A 22712-nucleotide genomic window follows, 5' to 3' on the forward strand; every position below is an offset into this window, starting at 1 on the left:
ATAAATCAGCACGGGCAAGCGTGCATCGGAAAAGGCCAGCGATGCATCGATTTCTCACCCGCAAGCGAGAACATGCGTCGTTCCTCCACTGGTCGGGTCTGTGTGTTTCGTTTCTCCTCTCCCGCAAGAGAGCGATGCGTCGAAACGGACAGGCACCTCGGGTCCGGGCAGGCTTTGCATCTTTTTTCCGCACCCAGTGATGTTGTGCTGAAAATCCGGTCAGATGGTATCACAAAACCGCGCTGCATGGGGTTTGCGTTGTTATCAGCCTCCGTTAGAGGGTGTTGTGTGTCATTTCTCCAGCAGCTTTTGCATCAATCTTCCAGTCTCACTGCAGGTGGAGCGTTGATTTCAGCCGCGAAGCTGGCAGTGTGTTGTTTATCAGCCGCGACACAGAAGGTGCGTCTACAATTTTCCCGCATGGCAGTCTGTGCGTGGGTTTTCAGTTCTTGCCAGCTTCACCTCTCAAGGGCCCAGGGACTGGATAGGGCACCACTTCCCCTGCCAGCACCTGGACTCTTTGCTGAGACTCCTGCCCTGCCAAGTGGTGCCCTATGCAGTCCCTGGACCCTTGAGAGGTGACACTGGCAGCCCAGAACTAAAATAATGCACACCCCAGAATCCCTGATTGGTTGCCTACATGAGACATGGCAAAATCAATGGAGGATGCCAGCTGCACTAAAGTAATACTTGGACCAGAAGAGAAGTGGTGGCAGCACCACATGCTTGAGGGGCTACTGTGACTTCTGTGTGTGATGCAACTGATGTACATGGACTTCAGGGTAGTGTCTGCTCACTTTGCCAGGACAATATGGTCGACAATTCATATAGTTGAATAGGAGAGTCTACAGAGTCAATGCTTTAGGCATCACCCTGCGCACAAAGGAGGACTTTAGGAAGAGGCGAAACGACCTCAGGGGCAAGGTCCGTTCCCTGGTCTCCAGGCACCAGCTGTAGGCCAACAGAACTGGCGGTGGCCGTCCCAGTGCCCCATTACATCTCTTTCCCTGGGAATAGAAGGTCTTGGCTATCATGAGGGCTTGACAGGAATGCCTGGGGGAGTGGAGTTTAGTAAGTCACAATGCTAAAAATGTCACCAAAATTCAATGTCATCCATGCCCACAGTTCACCTTTTGCCACTTTTACTGTCAATCCACTCACCATCCCAGGGTTCACCTGTCCAAATATCTCTATTTGGCAACTCACAATTGAAGTGTACTCACTTGGGGAGATGCCATTTGTCAAGTGTGTTTAGTACAGGGACTGACATGAGTCCAACTCCCAGCAGGCACTGTTCTACAACTCCAAGCACCAGAGCAGACGTTACTTTTCCAAAGACCCATGTTTGGCAATTCAAAAATGAACTTCACTCACCTGGGAGGACCCATTTGTCAAGTGTGGAAAGTAAATATGACATGACTGCAATTCCCAGGAGGCACTGTTCCTGTAACTACAAACACTAGCATGGTGCTCACATGCAACAATACATCTGCTACTGAACGCTCAATTGAAGTGTACTCACTTGGGGGGACAGCATTGGTCAAGTGTGTATAGTAAAAAGAGTGACCTGACTGCAACTTTCAGGAGGCACTGTTTCAGTAACTACAAACACCAGAACAGTGTTAGCCTGTCCAAAGACCACTGTCTCGTAACTCACAATTTAGGTTCACTCATCTGGGAGGATACCTTTTGTCAAATGTGGGAAGTAGAGGGAGTGACATGACTACTAAGGTCAGTAAGGTCCTGTGTCTGTAAAACCAACCACCAGACCAGTGTTTTCTTGCCCACATACCATAGTTTGGTAACTCTCAGTTGACGTGGACTCACCTGGGAGGATACCATTTGTATAGTGTATGTATTACAGGGATTGATATGACTGCAACTCTCAGCTGGCCTTGTTTTAGTAACTCCAAACACCAGTTCAGTGGTCACTTGCCCATACATCCCTGTTTGTCAACTCACAAATGTAGTATGCTCACCTGGGCGGGATAATATTTGTATAGTGTGTGGAGTGAATAGAGTGACCTGATTGCAACTCACAGGAAGCACTGTATTCGTAGCTCCAAATACCAGCACAGTGGTCACTTATCCAAAGACCCCTGTTTGGCAAATCAAAAATGAACTTAACTCACATGGGAAGATACCGTTTGTCAAGTGTGGGAAGTAGAGAGAGTGAACTGACTGCAACTCCCAGGAGGCACTATTCCTGTAACTACAAACACTAGCACAGTGCTCACATGTAATAATAGATGTGTTAGTGAACTCTCAAGTGAATTATACTCACCTCGGGGTTAACATTGGAAGAGCATCTGAACTACATGGAATAACCTGACGGCAACTCACAAGAGGCACTGTTTTTCTCACGCCAAACACCAGAACAGTGTTCATTTGTCGGAAGACCTTTGTTTGGCAGCTCACATTGTAACTTAACTCAGCTGGGAGGATATAATTTGTATAGTGTGTACAGTAGAGGGACTGACATGACTGCTAGGGCTGGGAGGGTCCGTCACTGTTACTTCACACACCAGCCTAGTGTCCTCAACTCTAAAGACTCCTGTTTGGTAAATCACAAATGAAGTTCACTCGCCTGGGGGGCTAATATTTGTATTGTATGTGTACTAGAGAGAGTGACATGAATGCAACTCCCAGAAGGCCCTGTTTCTGTAACTCCAAACACCAGCCCAGTGTTCTCTTGCCCAAAGACCCCTGTGTCTTAACTCTCAATTGAAGTATACTCACCTGGGAGGATACCATTTGTATAGTGTGGATAGTACAGGAAGTTACATGACTGCAATTCCCAGGCTGCACTGTTCCACTTCTCCAAATACCAGTCCAATGTTCAGTTCTCCAAATACCCTTCTTTGGAAACTCTCAAATGAAGTGTACTCACCTGTGGGGATGGCATTTATCAAGTGTATGAAGTAGAGGGAGTGACATGACTACTAAGCCCAGGAGACTCTGTCTCTCTAACTCCAAACACAAGCCCAGTGTTCTCATGCCCAAATACCCCTGAATCTTAACTCTCAAATGAAGTTTACTCATCTGGGAGGACAACATTTGTATGGTGGTGGAAAGTGGAGGCAGTGACCAGAATGGAAAGCCCAATAGGCCCTGTGTCACTAACTCCAATCATAAAAACAATGTTCACTTGCCCAAATCCATCTATTATGAACTCTCAATTGATGTTTACTCATCTGGAAGGATAACATTTGTCAAGTGTGGGTAATATGGAGAGTGACATGACTTCAACTCCCAGGAGGCACTGTTTCAGTAACTCCAAACAGTAGACCAGTGGTCACTTGTCCAAATACCCTTGTCTGCTAACTCTCTATTGAATTTAATTCACCTGGGAGTGACCAAGAGCCAGATGTACGAAGCATGCAAAAATCACATCGCGGTGCTCATTCCCATTTTGCGAGTCGGTAACCTGGTTTCCGACTTGCAAAATGCGAATGCGAATCGCAAATAGGAAGGGATGTTCCCCTTCCTATGTGTGATTCGCATTGCAATGTAGAATTGCTTTGTGACCCCGAACGCAGTCGCAAAGCAATTCGCAGTTAGCAACCATTTCAAATAGGTGCTAACCCATTCGCAAAAGGGAAGGGGTCCCCATGGGACCCCTTCCCCTTTGTGAATGGCCCTGAAAACATTTTTTCAGAGCAGGCAGTGGTCCTATGGACCACTGCCTGCTCTGATAAAATGAAACACAAACATTTCATTTTTTTCATTTGTGTTGCAACTCGTTTTCCTTTAAGGAAAACGGGCTGCAATACAAAAAAAAAAAACTGCTTTATTGAAAAGCAGTCATAGACATGGTGGTCTGCTGTCTCCAGCAGGCCACCATCCCTGTGAGTGCTGCGAATCAGAAGGGGGTCGCAAATTGCAACCCACCTCGTTAATATTAATGAGGTGGGTCTTTGCGACCCCCTTGCGATTCACAGATGGTGTCAGGGACACCATCCTGCATCCGGGTTTGCGACTTGCAAATTGCGAGTCGCTCAGACTCGCAATTTGCAAGTCGCAAACTCAGAATTTCCTACATCTGGCCCCAAGATACAGATCATGCTCAACTCTGAGATGTGTCTGGTTGCCTAGCTCCATCTTGACCTGCTAACCCAAGATAAACCTATTGAGGACAGGAAGGGCAACTTCCCAGTGTGCAAAACAATGATCCCAAAGGCCTGAAGATGCATAACCAGAATGGTATTGTCAGCAGACACATTCACTATGCACTTACCACATGATGACTCCAGTCACAAATACAACAAACTCCTGGGCCTGCCTGCATCAAAATCAATGAGGCCTCAAAATAGCCAAAGACATATCTTGCCTAGCCACTGTTTTGCCTGCGCTGGTAGCAAGATGGCATTGTCAGCCCATCCTCTCAAGTGCTAATGATCTGCACATTTCAGCAGCTGCTTGACTTAAATGGAATTGGCATACTTCACATGTATCATGTCAATACAACCAATACCATGAGTACTTGCCACAACAGGATTAACTGTAACTTCACTCTGTACAAGGTCTATGCTTAATGTAACAATACATTGTTAGAGGTCGGTGTTACAATACAACTAGTAACATTGTATCTTTCACATCTACAGATCGAGCTGCCACTGGGCACACAGAGGCCACAGAAGAGACTGCCACTACCCCTATGGAAGAAGCCTTCAGTGAAGAGGACACTCCTGGATGTCTGCACATGGAGGACAGATCTGGCCCTTCGGGGGAACCTGGTCAGACACCAACGGTGAGTCTCACTTTAGCCAAATCAACACCTCTCGGCCTGGTTGCCACATCACAGGCAACCATTCGCCCCCCCAACCTGTCAAGCACAATGTCTACCATCTTGTGCCCCCCAGTCCTGGATCCTGACACTTTGAACAATGAAATCCCAGGAACTAGTGGGTGAGGCCACCCTGTGGTAAGGGCACAGGCCCATGGGATAGGGTACGTGGGAGAGATGATGCAGGTCAGTGGGGTGAGGCCAGTGGAGATGCTCTTGGCCAGGACACCATCAGCCACATCTTGGAGTTCTATCAGGGGTCACAAGGCATGATGGGCCAGGTGCTAACCAGACTCCGGGAGATCAAGCAGCTACAGAGGGACATGCACAAAGACATGCGGGAGTAGATGGAGACACACAATAACAACATAGCTTCTCTAACAGGGGTGATGAGTGACATTCACACAGCCCTGAGCAGGGCTTTTCAAAACCCCTTCCTTTGGCTCATCAACACCAGGCACTTCTACAATGGTACCAGCCACTGGAAGGGAGGCCTTCCCAGTGGAAGAAACTGCCAGAGACACCCCTGACTCTGCAGCAGCAGACCCCCCGACCAGCGGGGAAGTCCAGCAAAGAATCCAGGAGGTGCAGATGGCAAGACACCCACCACTGCCAGCAAGTGACCTCTATCTAAAGGTACTCCTTTGTGTGCTACACATTTACTCTGTTGACTGATCCTGAACGACCTACCAGTTCCAATGGGAGGAGTACTCTGGAATGTGGACTCCCAATGGCATAGCATCTATTCCAATTATTTAATTCACCATGACTGACACCTTCACTTTATTTTTTACTTCTTTTCTGTTCAAATTTTATTTACTGCATCAGCATCGTAATACATTCACCCACCACAAACTCATTGCCAGCTTGCTTAATTTCAACATTTTGGTATGTAGAGATATAAGACCATGTGAACCATATGATGAAGACATAACTTACTTGTGCAAGGAGGGATTTGTTTTAGGTACTCAGTGTCCTGCTCAGGATTACAACCATTCGACAGAAAACACATACATACAAGTGTCTGGTCACACCAAACATTTTATTCCAGTGTACAGCACATGGGATGACCCTATATCTGGACCTTTTTGACACAAGAATATGGGACTCATACTGAGTCAAAGTACATATCCCAAAGTACAGCCCCCCAGACCATGGAAAGAAGGGATTTGCCAGACATTGGCCCTCATTACGACCTTGACTGCCGGGCGGTCGCCAATGCAGCCACACTCACGCCACGGCCATTATGAGATCCCTGCTGGGCCGGCGGGCGGAAACCTGGTTTCCACCCGCCGGCCCAGCTGAGATCTCGGCCACAACACAGGAGCCGGCTCCAAATGGAGCCAGCGGTGTTGCGGCTGTGCGACGGGTGCAATTGCACCCGTCGCACTTTTCACTGTCTGCATAGCAGATAGTGAAAAGCTGCACGGGGCCGTGGCAGGGGGCCCCAGGGGCGCCGCAACTCCCCTTTCCGCCAGCCTTTTCATGGCGGCGGGAGGGGGACTCGTAATCCCCTGCAAGCAGCGCTGCCCTGGAGGATTACTCCCGCTGGGACTAAAGTGGCAGGAAACCGCCGGTCCCGGCGGTGCGACCACGGCGGAAGCGCTGCGGTCGTAATACTAAGAATTTCACCACCAGCCTTCTGGTGGTGAAATCCGCCAAAACAACCCTGGCGGTCATAAACCGCCAGGGTTGTAATGACCCCCATTGTGCTGTAGAATAGGCAAACATTAAAGTAGATGATGTCAGCAGCATGATTCTTACCACATGCCACACCAAAGTAATCCAACATCACATAATCCAAGATACAGACAGATGGCAGTACAACAGTCCCTGATCACAGGCTAATCATAATCAAATGACCATGCATCTGGTGGTCTGACACAAACATGTCAGTGTTGTGGCTCAGGTACTGTGGCCTGCAATGTTATAACACATTTCCAGGTCATACAAGAATAGTGTTTAGCCAGTGTAAATCCAATGACTTTGTCACAATCTATGACTCCATATTTCATGCCCACATGATGACACACATGATGCAATCGGCTCACCACAGCTCACAAAACAAGTCCAATGTGCACTTCTGACCTTCCACCCAAACACTATGTAATCTGCCTTGGCACAGGTCTCAAACACCCCAAACATGTGACCTACACTACCTGGAACAATCCATGTCCGCTTTGTATGTTAGAACAGCATCAGATAGCAAGCAAGTGGAAATGTAATTACATTGCAAGGAAACTGACACAAACAAAGTAACATCATCAAGGTGGGGATATTTCAAAGGGTAACCCGTAAAGCAGTCTCTGGCTGAATATTGCAGAGTATCAGCTCCCTAGTTGTTACTAAAACACTCAACTCCAAACATTCTCACAACTACAGTTCATTGTACAGTCACAGCAATTACATCACATGACATACATATACTCATGAAAAGTATCTGTTGATGAGATTTTCCCGCAAGTCAGCTCCTTCCTCTTCACCAGTGTCCACCTCACATAGAATATCAGGATGCTCAACCGGTGGCACTGCAGACTCACCCTCCTCTGGGATGTATGGAATGTTCCTTCACAGGGCGATGTTGTGAAGCTTGCACCATGTCACAGTGAACTGACACACTTTTTGAGGTGAGTGGAGGAGGGCTCCACCAGTCCTATCCAGACACCTAAATATGGCCCTCAGGAGCCCAAAAGCCCACTCCACTACCCGTTGTGTTCTACGATGGGCCTCATTGAAGCAGACTTCCCCTGGTGTAGTTGGATTCCTTAGTGGCGTCAACAACCAAGGAAGGTTTGGATATACAGAGTCTCCTGTGCAACAGTGAGTCACTCACTTCATGATTGTAGCACCTGAAATTGCACACACACAAACAGATTAAATGTGACTTACCAACCAGGCCCTCTCTGGGTACAATTGTGACATCAGCTAGGGTATGGTGTTGTTCTGGATTAAGAAGGAATCATGGACTGAACCCAGATAATGGGCACACACGTGTGAAATGTAGAGAGCCGCCAAATAGACAACTTGCATGTTGATGGAATGAAAGTTCTTTCTGCTTCGATAAACTTGTTCATTGGCCTGCGGTGGGACCAAGCCAACATGTGTGTCATCAATGGCCCCCACCACCTGTGGGATGCGTGTAAAACCATAAAAGTCAGCCTTCACATGGGCAAAATCCTCACGTCTGGGAAACCGGATATAGCTGTCAAGGTGTTTCAACATTGCTGAGAGAACATCCTTCAACACCAGACTGAACATAGGTTGGGACATACCAGCAGATAAGGCCACTGCATGCTGAAAGGACCCTGTGGCTAGGAAGTGCAATTTTAACATGACTTGTACAGTGGTTGGTATGCTGGTTGGATAACTAATAGCTGGCATCAGATCTGGCTCCAACTGACGACATAAGTCCACTATTGTGTGCCTATCCAGGTGGTACATTATTATGTTCCTTTGCTCCATAGTTTGAACGTCTGAAAGTGGACAGTAGACAGGAGGTTGTTGCATCCTCCCTCTCTCTGGGTACCTATGTATGACAAGACAAGATTTCTAACATTAGTCAGTGTGTCCACAGCAACATACATGATGCATGTCAATGATATCATGCGACAAAGCATTTCTGAATAGACAAGGCACCCAGTACACATCAGAGCTGCAAATAACACAAGGGTCACATGTGCCTCCCATGGTTTTCAACACATGTCTTCAACATGGATATGGACCAAACTCAAAGATGTGCAACACAATTGCCCCTCGAAATGTATATATATATCCTGACCACCAAAATGACCGTCGGCGAGGGTGGACTGTGCCCCACTGTTAAATGCCATCTGTTCCCTGCAAAATACTACAATGGTGTTTTAGTAGTAGGAGCTACATGAAAAGAGAGGAGAAGGATGTTTGTGAGGTCCCAAGAACGTTTTTACAGGTGTGACACAGTTTCTAGAGCCTGATACAGCATTTCAGGCCACCAAAATGGCAGCTGCCTGAACTACTTCACTGAACATTAGAAACCGCCTGCGACTGCCAGCGGAAGGTATCATGGCGGTAGGCTGTTACAACCACAGGAGACACAGCAAAAAGCTAATGTTGCCAGTGGTGGTCACAGGCCAATGGCAGTGTCTGCCTGCAGTGACGACCACATACGTGGTGGACGTGACCGCCATGTTCTGCATATTCATTCACGTGATTCCGGACACTGCTGCCAGCAATGACTCATTGATCTGAGCTGCTGTGTGCTGCCTCTGGCAGCAATCATGCCATGTCCAGCAGGTGATAGGGCCCCTGCCAGCTCACCAGAGGAGCTGGAGAGGCTGGTGACTGAGGTCCTACCCCTGTATGAACAGCTCTACGGCTCACCAGAGGAGCACAATGTGCACAATTTTCTCTGTACTTCACCATCCTTCCCCTTCCCACAGGCTAGAATGTGCCCATCTGTGCCAGTTAGACTTCTTGCGTGCTTGTAGTTGCAGTCTGTGTGACATGAATGGGATGGACAACATGCAGGTATTGGTGGCCAGTGTCATATGTTAAGTTCAGTCACATTGTGTTGTGTGAGGTTTTTAGGGTCCTAGATCATCCTTGTGTTGGATGCACATACCTAGGTAAGGAAACATTACTGGCATCGACTGCCATTGCTTTCCTCATGATTGTTGTAAATGTCAGACAACACGTATGTGCCTGTGCATGCATGTTGTATGAGTCATTTGTGAGTCATTGAGCAATGTGTATAGTGCCACAGATCTTTCAACCCACAACGGGCCATGCTAAACTGTTGTTTGGAAGGCATATCATGACTCACTCTGCTGCTCAGGTTGCCACACACACCACATGCCAACTTACTGTTGGCTACATGATGTACTGTCATGCATGAAAGTGATGGGAATGGAGTGTCATGTAGGGTCTGTCTGATCAGCCTGCAGAGACCAGAGCCTGTCAATGTATCTCCCGGTATGGAACCTAGTCTGTGCTGTGGGGGGGTCACTGTGGCTTTGCAACTGTGGCACTGTGCCCACTCTCTGTACCCCAGCAGATCCTGTCATGTGGCCAATATGATGCTCTGGTGGCAAAAACCTACCCTAAATGCCTCTTTCCTTTGACTAGATTAGGAATGGGTACAGAGGCAAATCATCAATCTAGTCCATATGCGCATTAAGCATCACTGTCAATATGTGTCTTAGACTCATAACATGCCCCATACTCCCACAGCTCTGTTGTCACCTTCACACAGGTTATACTTGTCCTGTATAGGCATAATGCATAACTGACAGTCCCACTGTGGAGATAGTTTGTTGATTCCTAGGAGGCCATGACATGTGATTCAGTAGCTTGGTCACATAGAAGAAACTGTACAATGTATGTTTTTATTCATTGGATGCCATCTCTGTAGGATAGACACATATGTCCAAAGGGGTGTTCTGTGGTACAGGTACATACCACAGAACACCACCTTCTGAAGTGCCATGAGTCTGAATTTGTTATTCCACATGTCCAGAATTGGACAAGGAAAACACTTTATGTACCCACAATGGCAGCCCCTTGATTGTTCCTCATGTGTAATGTTGAAGTTTGTAGGCTGGAAGTTGCCTGTAGGGACTGTATGCAGTGAGTCATTCTCACAGAGTGGGAATGCATTGGTCCGTTTTTGCCTAAGGAGTTTACCCTTCAAAAGCATCATTGGTGTATAGTGTTTCATTGTGCCTTACATCACAGTACAGGTTGCTAGAGCATGACGTACCTGATTTCAGTAAGCTTGCTTAGGAAGTGTAGGCCATGAGCAGGGTAGTGGGTTAATCTGCAAATGCAACTACATATTTCTTTAGTCAGGTCCCAGTACTTATTGGCTTGTGTGTTTCACACTTGGGGACTATTAACAAATAGAAAAGTCCTAGCCTGTTTTTACTGACATGTATGTGACTCAACCATTTGTGATAAAACTTGAGTATAATCTCTTGATTTGTCTTTTGCATCCATGCAGGTCAACACCCATCAGAAAAAGGGGCTATGGAGAGCCATTGCCAAGAAGGTGCAGACCCTGGGGGTCCACGGCTGGTGGAGCACCCAATGTCAGAAGAGGTAGGAGGACTTGAGATGCTGGACATGTGAGATCGCAGAGGTCCAGCTGGGGATATCTTCCTAACGTAGGCGGGGTGCCCATCAGACCATGACCTTCACTAATAGCCCGCATTCTGGCAGTGACCTATCCAGACCTTGATGGGCATTTGAGGACAGCACAGCAGACACAAGGGGGTGAGTACAGGACATATTCCTGCCTTTCACATAACCAAGTGAATGTGTTAGGTTCTAACAGTTCCGCCTGACAATGAGGAATGAGCCATGTTTGTGTAGACATGTCATGTGTTGTATACTGATGTGCTTTGCCTATTGGCCCAGGGACCTAGGACACAACTGTGTGCAATCCACAGACAACTTGCTCTCCAGGGACAACATATGGCTGTGTACATTAATCAATCAAGTACTGTTTGTTGTTATAGTGGTTGTAAATGCTATGCAACAGACCACTCCTCTTCAGTGTTACAAGCCAAAGGTAAGGAAGTGATGAATCACTGTCTTCAGCCAAGTGTCTGGTTAAATGAGTATTTTGGCATCTGCCACCCAGAGGATAGTTGTGCTCGGTGCTACATGAACAGAGCATACATTATTCTTTGGGTGCGGCTACCAATCGATATTTTCCCTTGGTAAGCTGTGAATTTCCATTGACATGATTTATGGGTCATCACTGTTGCCAACATTCCTTGTGCTTACATGTCAGCATATTTCTCTTTCTCATTTGTAAACTGCTGCATCATGCATGGTCTTCCTGTGTTGATCGGATGATGTCTGTATTCCCTCACATATATGTGCATTGCAACCTGTGTGTGGAATACAACATTTACAATGGGGGTACATTTCATGATGGTAAGTGGGGAATGTCCATTAACATGATTTATGTGCCATCACTGTTGCCAACATTCCTTGTGCCTCCATGTCAGCATGTGTCCCTTTCTCATTTGAAAGCTGATGTTTCATGCATGGCCTACCTGTGTTGATGGGATGATATCTGTATTCCCTCACATATATGTGCATGGCAACCTGTGTGTGGAATAAGACATTTACAAAGGGGGACATTTCATGTTGTGCCACACACAGGAGTGTGTCACTATTGTTTATTGGCTGACACATACCCTCATGCCTCATAGCATGTCATTTTGGCATGTACAACTGCAGTAGCAATGAGGGACATGACAGAAAGGCCTGAAGGATTTAGCCACAATTTGCATTTCTATGCCATAGATGTAGAATCATCTAGCAAAGTGCTTAGCTTATGTGAAATGGGTAAAGTTTGTAACCTTAGTGCTGGCATGCATCATAGAGTGACTTGCAGGTATGTTGAGATCACATGTTTTTGGGTTCAACCATTCATCACAGACTTCTGGGTTTGCATGACCATTATGGAGAAAATGATGTAGCTTTCAATTGAGCAACATGTTGAGGGTCTTCAATAAGTACTTAAAATTCTCTGGACCTCTCCAACATCCAAGGGACTAATTGCATCTCCTGAGGCACTCAGAGTATGTCATTGCAAGAGTTCCAGACATTAATGGTGATTTCCCTGGGGCTTTCTGATTCATTGTGTTGTGGAGTTTAGAGACATGTCTCCCTAACATATTATACAAGATGTCCACAGTATCCATTTTTATGCAAATTGTGTGGTCTATCTGAGCAACATTAGTACTGACACAATGGGCCTCATTCTGAGGCCGGCGGGCGGCGGTCGCCGCCCGCCTGGCGGGAACCGCCATATGGCCGCTCCGCGGTCAAAAGACCGCGGAGGCCATTCTGGCTTTCCCGCTGGGCTGGCGGGCGACCGCCAGAAGGCCGCCCGCCAGCCCAGCGGGAAACCCCTTCCCACGAGGAAGCCAGCTCCGAATGGAGCCGGCGGAGTGGGAAGGTGCGACGGGTGCAGTTGCACCCGTCGTGAATTTCAGTGTCTGCTAAGCAGACACTGAAATTCTTTGTGGGGCCCTCTTACGGGGGCCCCTGCAGTGCCCATGCCATTGGCATGGGCACTGCAGGGGCCCACAGGGGCCCCACGACACCCCATACCGCTATCCTGTTCCTGGCGGGCGAACCGCCAGGAACAGGATGGCGGTATGGGGTGTCGGAATCCCCATGGCGGCGCAGCAAGCTGCGCCGCCATGGAGGATTCCTGAGGGCAGCGGAAAACCGGCGGGAGACCGCCGGTTTTCCCTTTCTGACCGCGGCCAAACCGCCGCGGTCAGAATGCCCTTGAGTGCACCGCCAGCCTGTTGGCGGTGCTCTTGACCGCCAGGGTCAGAATGACCCCCTATGACTCCACTGGAACAAATATCACTTGGTGAAGTGTGCATTGTGGAACTGCTTCCAGTGTGACATGAGTATTTCCATGTGACCTTCTCTAGCCAGTTATACGTTTGTCAGAAACATGGCAGGATTTTGGAGCATCATTTCTTATTGCTGGGTCATTATGCATGTGACCAATAGATGTGTGCATGGCCTTTTGTGGGATCACTGGGAATGCAGTTGGCATTGGCTTATGATTGTATTTCAACAGGCAACTGAGGTATGCGCCATGGGGTAAAACATTGAGTGTGATGAGGTCTCCTACTAGTTCAATGGTTACTGTGATTGCACAACTTCAGCCATGCAATTGTAGTTGTATGAGATCTTGATTTTCCTGTGGGCAACTATTGACAGTTAAGATGGCATGCATGCATATGGTATGGCACATGTATGGGCCACTTAGGTGGAGTTTGGTGCTGGGATCCTATTGACATCATGGTAATGTTTGCTAATCAGAACTAATGTTCAAGTGTGATCATGGACATGTGATGACCCTATTTCCCTTTGTATTTGCAGCATCAGCCCAGGGAAGTGAAGGAGATAGGGCACAGCAGAGTGAGGACGCATCTGGCCATGGGACCGCGGGTCAAGACACCACAGACACAGATGGACCAAGTGGCCTGTAGGGTGAGGGGAATGTCATGGGAGACCAGAACAACATCATCTTCCTCATCGGATTCTTCTGCCAGTGCACACTCCCCCATGGTGGTGGTCCCATTGGGGCGTAACCCTGTGCCATCTTTGTCCGCCCCACCACCCCCATTCTATCATCACCCTCCCTATTGCTCCCCACCCAGTTTTCCATGCCTGCCCACCTAAGAGGGTGAGCGTCTCCTTTGCTGCAAGGCACCTTTGTACCAGCCCCTTTTACCACTCCTGCCATCAGGGAGGAGGCTATTGACCTCCTGAATAATATCTCTGTGGGTTAAATCCAGGGATTGGCAACCCAAATGCAGCAGACCAATGCATTCCTGGAAGGCATTCATGATGCAATGTCTGGCCTGTGCAGGGAAACCATGTCACTGGCAATAACATTTCCTGGCCAGTATCCTTGCACCTAAATCCATCCATTATACATATTTTTCCCAAGTAAGGTGGAATAATGTGTGGTCTCAATGTTACCAGGTCCAAATCCAGTTGCGGTGTCCATATTTTGAGGGCAAATCCTCTTTGATTTACCACATGGTGACAGTTGAAAGAAAAGCAGAAGCGGTGTGCTGGTAGAAGGGAACATTCTATGTCATTTGAGGGTGTTGGTGGGTGACAAGGGTGCAGGCATGGCTGTATTTGCAATTCAATCCTAAAGTAAAATGACTTTCCCTAATATGCAATTTACTATTAGGAAATTGCAATTTAGCGATTCCCTCAATAGTGATTTCCTAATTAGGATTATGAATCTGTAGAAATCGTTACTACAGGAATACACTACTATGTACATTTGATTTTGTGATTCCCTAATAGCGATTTCTACAAATTAGCTATTTGGAAATCGCTAAGACAAACTTTCATACATATGGTCTTAAGATTTTTCCAATATTATGAAGAGGTCAAGTTGCACAAAGCATTTTTCAGGATGAATCTTCTAATGCACTGGAGAATGTTCTATGAATAGAAGTGGGTATTAGCATGTTATGTCCTTAGTGCCAGCCAGGAACAAAACATGTCACAAGGATGCAATGCTTCCACTTCTTTTTTACTGACTGATTAGAACTAGTTGTTGTTTCTTTCTTTTCTTTGTTTTACTTATTTATTGAACGGAATACAGGGCAGTAATCAGTGAAAATTGCATTACTTGCAGTAAAACATTGACAGATACTTAAGAAAATATTGTGTATAGTGGTACAAGGCGCTGTCAGTTGCCAACTCAGGCACTCAGAAGATTATCCCCACCTTCTCAATGATTAAGCAGAGGTGCCTAGTTGGAGTAATTTATTTTTTTAACCCCACTTGTTGAAGGGTCATTGTTATGTAAGACCTCTAGTTGTATTAGAATATTTACATTAACCTTATGCAGTATCATCAACCTAAAGAGACAACGGTATTCTACAGCCACAGAAGCGGAGGGTATTCTGACAAAATATAATTTAAAATTACTGTGAGACATAAATATCATATCAAAACTATTGTAATGTCAAAATCGTCAGAATATAAAAGGTAAAAATATTGTGTTTTTAAGTATTTAATATCTTAAAAAAAAAAAATTGTACATAACATTCTGTTTAATAGAAATTATATAGTATCATGTTTTAATTAGTTGTATACATTTTAGGTCCTTAAGTATTTATGCATTATATATAGTAATAATATCTGCATTTAATTTGCTTAAGTAAAGTATATGCTACACTCCGGTCTCTGTCTACCATTTAAAGGTAATTTTCTATTACTTCTATTTAAAGATACTTCTATGGTTTTGGGACAGCTGAAAACTCACTGAGCAGCAGTGAGTGAGTGCCCCAGATCCATTACTCATTTAACTTTTACCTTCAAAACATTTCTATCCAACTGTGTTATTTTTTAAAAAATGGAGACAGCGATCAAGATTTGAGACTAATTGGATCTACAGAATTAGGGTTGAGGTTCTGCAGAGAATGTATAGCATACAGCTTGTAATACTGCTCATGATCTAAAAGATAAAACTATATTAACTACCCAACTGTCTGCAGAGTCAGAAATGCACAGATTGGACCGTTCTTGCCCATGTTTCAAAGCCATAACTTTTGTAATTGCTACTGACACAAAGGGCCTCATTACGAGTCTGGCATTCAACAGACGGTCAGACTCATGGTGGCATTCATGTCCGCTGCCAAATTAAGAGTTTGATGGTCAGAACGCCAAACAACCACCGTCTCCGCATGGAACAATGTTCCCGATGGGCTGACAGTGGTGCAGATCGTGATCAGCCAGGGCAGCACTAAAGTCAGCACCATCCTGCTGATTACCGCCATGAAAAGGCTGGTGGAGAACAGATGCAGGGGGCCACAGGGGGTGCCCATGCCCCTGTCCAGCACCCTCGTAATGTGTACTGTCTGCTGGTGCCCCCTGAGGGCGGTAGCATTGCCACCGGCTCGATTAACAGCCAGTGACAATGCTGCCTGCACTTTTCTGCTGGGCTGATGGGTGGAAACCTTGGTTTCCAGCCATCAGCCCAGCGTGAAAGACCTAATAGGGCCAGCGGGGAGGTCACCAGTAAGGCGGCAACGGCCCCGTTGGACGTTTGGCTGATGAGTCTTCCCATCCGCCAAACTCGTAAAAGGGCCCGCAGCCCTGTATGTATGAGTGAAGTGTTAGTCCCAAGAGACAAACGAGGATAATAAAGTGGGTCACAGCCATCTCACTCACCCTGGCTGTTGAGGCCCAGCAAAACCAGTTTACAGGATTAACGTCTTTAGTGGGCCTAGCAAGGGTCAGCCACAGCCTCTCCAAATGTTCGAAGAGGGATAAAGTAGTTGCCTTGATCACCTAATGTGGGAGCAGAGTAGGGTGACGAACAGGCCCAGACTGTCTGCTTTTCCATAGGGCACGCTCCCAGTTGGCTGGAGGATTTGGAGGCCAAATTTTAGTACAAGGGGCTGCTACTGGCACCTCTGTCACTTTCTCCCACTCGCTCAGGTAATTAGAGCAGGCACAGTGGCTTTAAGAGAGGGATACAAAGAGAAAATCCAGAGAAGGAAAGAGAGATAAGAGAGCAAGGTGGACAAGGGCAGGACTAGTTTCAATATTTTTTTTTTGCCAGGGCTGCTTTTGGTTCCCAGTCTCGCCATGGAGATGAAGCTAGTAATGGAAGAAATGAACCTGGGGATACAGTGTTATAGCTCACAATATAGAGCTTAAAAGCCCCCAAGTCTATATGGTAGTTTAAGAATTCTACTTTTGATATGGGAATGTTTCTCATTTCAGGCCAATTAAATTATGAGTTACTTGAAAGATGCAAAGAAATGGTCTGTTAGTGATATCAGAATGTTAAGAAAGAAGTATATTACCTTAAGCAGGACCATCATTTGCATAAATGCCACTTGACCTGCCAGGAATAACAGCAGATTATTCCAATGACTACCTTCTTTGGCAATTTTTTCACAAGTGACACAATACTTCTCTTTAATAACTGCATCCCTTTCACAGTTGGTGTCCACACCTAAATAGCAGACTAAGGGAAACACCACTGAAATGGAAAGTCAAGATCACAAGAGGTAGTATTGAAGTAGAAAAATGCATTTTTAGACCAAGATTATGTACAGATGAGAGAGGCCTCCATATTTGATAAGCGTTCAAAGGACAAAGGAAATCTACTGCCCCATAATAAGAAGTTATTCTAACAAAATGTTGTGTAAAATGAGGCACAAATATTGTGTCCAAAATATTGTGATGTCAAGAATGTCACAGGACAGACCGTAGAAGGCAGGAATATTATGTTTTTAGCTAATATAATATTTTAATATCTTTAAAAGAAAATAAAGTTGTATATAATATTGTGTTTTAATATAATTAAATATAATATAATTGTTATAAGTAGGTTGATAAGTCATTGGTGTGTCAGTATTAAGAAGAAGCAAGTTATTTTTATTGTACCAATATGTGTGTTTAATTTGTTTTAGCAAATTTTGTACATTTTTTCTATGTTTTAAAAAAAATGTAATTATAAATTGATCATTTTGTTGCAGGGTGGAGAATTTGTAAGGATTAAAATGTAAATATTTTAAATATTTAGATTCTTTTTTGATTACTAAATGTTTTAGTTTAATTATTGTATTTAATAAGTTATTGTGCGAATTAGTTAATTCATTATTATTTTAATTATTTACTGATTTAAACTTATTGTCATTTAATTGATGATGTACCTATTTTTTATTGCATTTATTATGTCTTTGTTTAATAATTGAATTAATTGTAATTGTTTCCTTTAATTTGTGACATAATATTGATAGTCAAACATTGCAATGTATAATAACTATTTTTATATTAATTGTAATTGTTTCACGGTGATAGTTTTTAGGGTAGTAAGGTGGGAAGTATTTTACATGAAAATATTTATAATTTCTATGTTATTTGTAATATAAATGTGTATTTATTAAGTTTAATTTGATTTGTTTCACATTAAATTAATACATTTACTCTTTTACAGATATTTTGAAATGTAACTATTTATGCATATTTAAATATATATTTTTTTAAATTAAGGAGTTGATCTAGTACATCTCATGTCCTACACATTCCCTACTGTTGCTCTGTTTGGAGTCGGAATAGTAAATCGGAGCCCTCCAAAGTCCAACCCTTTCACTACTTTTACTTATCTTGGAGTGAGAATAGTACATCTGACCCCTCCGACATTCAACATTTTTCTTACTGATTCTAAAATGGGGTTGGAATAGTAAGCCTTCCCTACTATTGCTTCCATTGGACTGGGAATAGTAAATCTAACGCTTCCAAAGTACTATACTTTCCCTAACTTTGCTTATGCTAGAATTGAAATATTAAATTTGACCTCTGCAAAGTCCAACACTTTCTGTAACTGACCCCTACACAGTTCAACACTTTCCCTACTTTTGCTTAGATTTGAGTTGTAGTAGTAAATGTAACCCCTCCAAAATCCAATACTTTCCCTAGAGTTGCTCAGATTGAACCAGTAACAGAAAATATGACCCCTTCAAAGCCCAACTCTTTGTTAATTTTAGTAGTTTGTCTTTTTTAAGATAGTGGGATGGGATGTGTTTTAATTCAAAATATTTTAACATAATTTTCCTTCTATTTCTATATTGTATTTTATTACATTTAATTATATTTGCTTTATGTTTAATACATACATACCTACATTTATTATTTTAAAGATATGTTAAAATTGTAGTTTATTTGCATATGTCAATGTTTTTTTAATTAGGCTTAGGAATAGTAAATCAGACCCTTCAAGAGTCTATTTTTTCCTCTGCAGTTATCAGATTGGAGTCAGAATAGTAAAGTTAGCTTCTCCAAAGTCCAACATTTTACCTCTGTTGCTCAGATTGGAGTCGGAATGCTTAATTTGCTGGGAAATGGCTACATTAAATTACAAATAAAATTGGAGATAGATAGCACCACAGACTTGTCTCCCTTGTAATTTTGATGGTTCCAGAATCCGCACCATTAATCATGACCCTTGTTGTTGGCTTTGTGCATAACATTTAAACACACCAAAGGAATATATGTCCCACCTCCACTGACATCAAAAATGTTTGTGGCATCGAGGACTACAGCCATCACCTCCATCTCTGGTCTTTTCTGCATTGAAGAAAGAGTGTTTATGTTATGAGATGTTGATCGACCTGAAATAAAACTATATTTAGCTGACAAGAAATGCTCAATCCATAGGGGTATCAACTGGTTGGATAAAATTATAACAAGCAATAGTGGGTGACATGATTCAGGGTGAGAGGGGGCTTATCTGGCTTAGGAAGAGTCAATATGCATGCTCATGTAACAAGGGCAGAAGGACTCCTGCACATTTTGCCTGACATAGCAAAGGGATGTAAGGCTAGAAAATGAATTTGTTCCTTATAAAACGCAGCAGGGAGACCATCAGTGCCAGTACCTGTGCCACCTGCATCTTGACAGTCAGAATGATGGACAGGAGTAGGTGCTCACAAGGCTTGTTCTCAATCCATGCCAATGCAAGTCTTTTGAAGTAGGATGTCAGCTCTTCCTTAGCAGCAGCAGTGAAGGAAATGTACAATTAGAAGTACAATGAGGCAAATTCCAGTAATGTACTAATTATGCCATACCCCCAGTCTCCATGCCTTTCTCTATCACTATGTTGTCAATTGATGCCCATCAGTGTTTAATTAGCTTTCAAATGCCTTGCCAAGATTTTCCTAACCATACATGCCAGCTGCAGAGTATTTGTGGAAAAGTTTGACCTCCCTGTCTAAATCCTCTGTGTAGTCCTGCAATGTTGAATCAATAGCAACTGGCACCTTTGCCTTCCTAATATCTCGGCAGTTAGTCTCTAGGTCATGCACACATGGATCTAAGAATCCCTGAATGCTTTATCAGATAGACCCTCCTAATAACCACCTGCAGGACTCAGAGCAGAATGTACTCTCTAATAATCTGTACCAATTCTTTATGAAAAATTGAGTCTAACAATCACGTAGATTGCAATTGCCATGTGTGAGATTGTAAGTCACTGCTAGAAATAGTGACTTGCAAGTTGACAAGGGGAATAATCAGGAACTTTATGAGTCATATCCATAACCTCACCAAATGAAATCAGTCCTAGTGCCCAGCCAGTAATCCAAACTCATTGACATTGTATGCACTGTTGACTGGAAAGTGTACCCCAAACAGGATGGAAATCCACCTCTCCAAATATCAATCAGTTTGTGCTGCTAGAGTAACCGTGTAAGTTCTCTCACAGCCATTGATTGAGGCCTGGCAGTTGAACATCCTGTATTCCTAAGAGGTTTTATTGTAACCTTGATGCCCCCTTTCACACAATCAAGTATGGGAAGTAGTGCAGACAAGCTATTATCACAGCCTGAATGAAGGACAGGTTGTTTCTAGTCTAAGAATACTTTGGGCCTTATTACGATTTTGGCAGTCCATGGACCGCCATAGCAGCGATGGAGGTCTGTCCGCCATCAGGTTAGCGTTCAGACTGCGGTATTGCAAGTCATGCAAGCCTATGGATCCAAGACAGCAGCGGTCCCGCCAGCACGGCCAGGCAGCACAGACTGCCGTGGTCACGAGGTCGCAAAAATAGGCCAGCGGAGCATGTGTTTCTGCCGGATACATTAAGAGGTTGCACACTGCCAATGTGACCGTGGCGATCCAACCACCATGTATCAGCAGGTGGAAATGAGGAGGTTAAAAGGAGGCACTCACCTGCAGGGAGCCTCACATGTGCAGTGCCACCATGGAGTCCACTACGCATGTCCTGCTGCTGCTGTGGACACAATCGACCATAAGTACACACACCTGTGTGTGTCATTATGCTCAACAATAGATCATCACGCTGTTATCCACATTACATGGGGGTTATGCTGTGGGCACCAAGTACCCTTGTCATTGTGTCCTGGGTCAGAATCAGACACAAAGGATGACACATTCACAGTCACCAAATGCCCCCTTTAGGCAGGTCCCTCACACTGCACTGCAACACTACACAAAAACACACATCTATTCATCTCAGGCACAGGGGTAGTGAAGTGCACACAACATTGTGTCACACAACACCAACAACAAAGCAACATCACATCTACAAATACAACTCACACACTCACATTGCACACATGCTGTGGACTGTTGTCACATTCAGCAGACATATGTGTGGATGTGGCATGGAACACAAACACCACTCCCATTAAAAAACCCTGCAATGGACACCCACATCACCCACATTTCAACACAATAGAAGGACAATGGGGTGCACAATAGACAGAGAGACAAATATACAAAGCTCACTATACAAACAATACCTGCACAATAGGGATGGGGCACCAGGAGCACCCAGGGAACGTGTCTGCAGTGAGATACATACCACTTTGCACATACCCCTTACACCACATTTGCACAGGAACGAGTTCTACATGTATCTCAGGGACAAACAATAAGAGACCCAAATAACATGCTTATCTGCACAATATGGAAGTGCAGGTTAACATAGGAAATACAACTCCAACTGCATGGGATATACATCTACATGAAGTAGCTGCAAGATACAAACAGCTAAATGGACATGTGCAGTCAAATGTAAACAAAGGTAGCACAATTGAACACACTACATGTCTGCACAAACAAAACACAAGCTGCCACACATTTGATGAATCCATAATCCATATCAGGGAGACAAGTCTAACACCATGCATGCTCACATTGTACAACACTTACCATACCAAACAGTACCCAATGTTATGTCACCAAAATTGCATTTACACCCACAGTCAACATATACCCTTGTGTTGGGGACACCAGCACTGCCCACAAAGTCAGATACTGCAAACAACAGCAAATGGATCAGACAGGCAGGCTAAAAAACACACAACTATAGGCAGACAACACAAGTTACTCAGGGACAACATAAAGGTAGAAGAGGAATTGCAGGGCAAATGTGTACCCAAAAAGCAACTGTTTGGTTTTAAAGTCCAAGGCAATTGGCCAGTCCAAATGCAAATGCACAGGCACATCACTGTGATGTCACTTGACTCCTAACTGCTAGGGAACCTTCACAGGAAGGGGAATCAAATGGGCAGGCACCTCAGCGATCATCTTTAGGGGGGTCAGATTTGGGGTGGTTGGGTTTGGGTTTGGGAGTGGTGGACTGCTTCTTAGGAGGGATGGGCTTGTTCTTGGGGTTGAGGGGTATGGGTTCTTGCAGTGGGGGCAGGTGTGACAGGGGAGGACCTGGAGGTGGAAGGGATGAGTTAGGAGGTGGGTCGGGCCTCTTGGGTTTGGTACAGCTGGTGGAGGGAACAGGGGAAAGGTCAAGGTCAAACAAGAAACAAAGGAGTGGTCAGCAGAAGGGGGTGGGGATTTGGAGGTCGGGGAGTGGTTGCCTGCTGTGACGGTGGGTGTCTTG

At 44.8% G+C, this 22712-nt stretch overlaps 1 long non-coding RNA gene across 1 annotated transcript in view; it reads left to right on the forward strand.

Annotated features, from left to right (window-relative positions):
- The window catches only part of LOC138288086 (uncharacterized), a 37412-nt gene extending 19512 nt beyond the window's left edge, over nt 1–17900 (forward strand). The window contains exons 2-4 of the long non-coding RNA XR_011202342.1: nt 4605–4750; nt 10764–11035; nt 13685–17900. This is a non-coding gene — a long non-coding RNA (uncharacterized lncRNA). The remainder of the gene's footprint in view (nt 1–4604; nt 4751–10763; nt 11036–13684) is intronic.
- Nucleotides 17901–22712: the final 4812 nt, after the last annotated feature.

The sequence above is a fragment of the Pleurodeles waltl genome, chromosome 4_1 (assembly GCF_031143425.1).
Source record: "Pleurodeles waltl isolate 20211129_DDA chromosome 4_1, aPleWal1.hap1.20221129, whole genome shotgun sequence".
Taxonomy (NCBI): Eukaryota; Metazoa; Chordata; class Amphibia; order Caudata; family Salamandridae; genus Pleurodeles; species Pleurodeles waltl.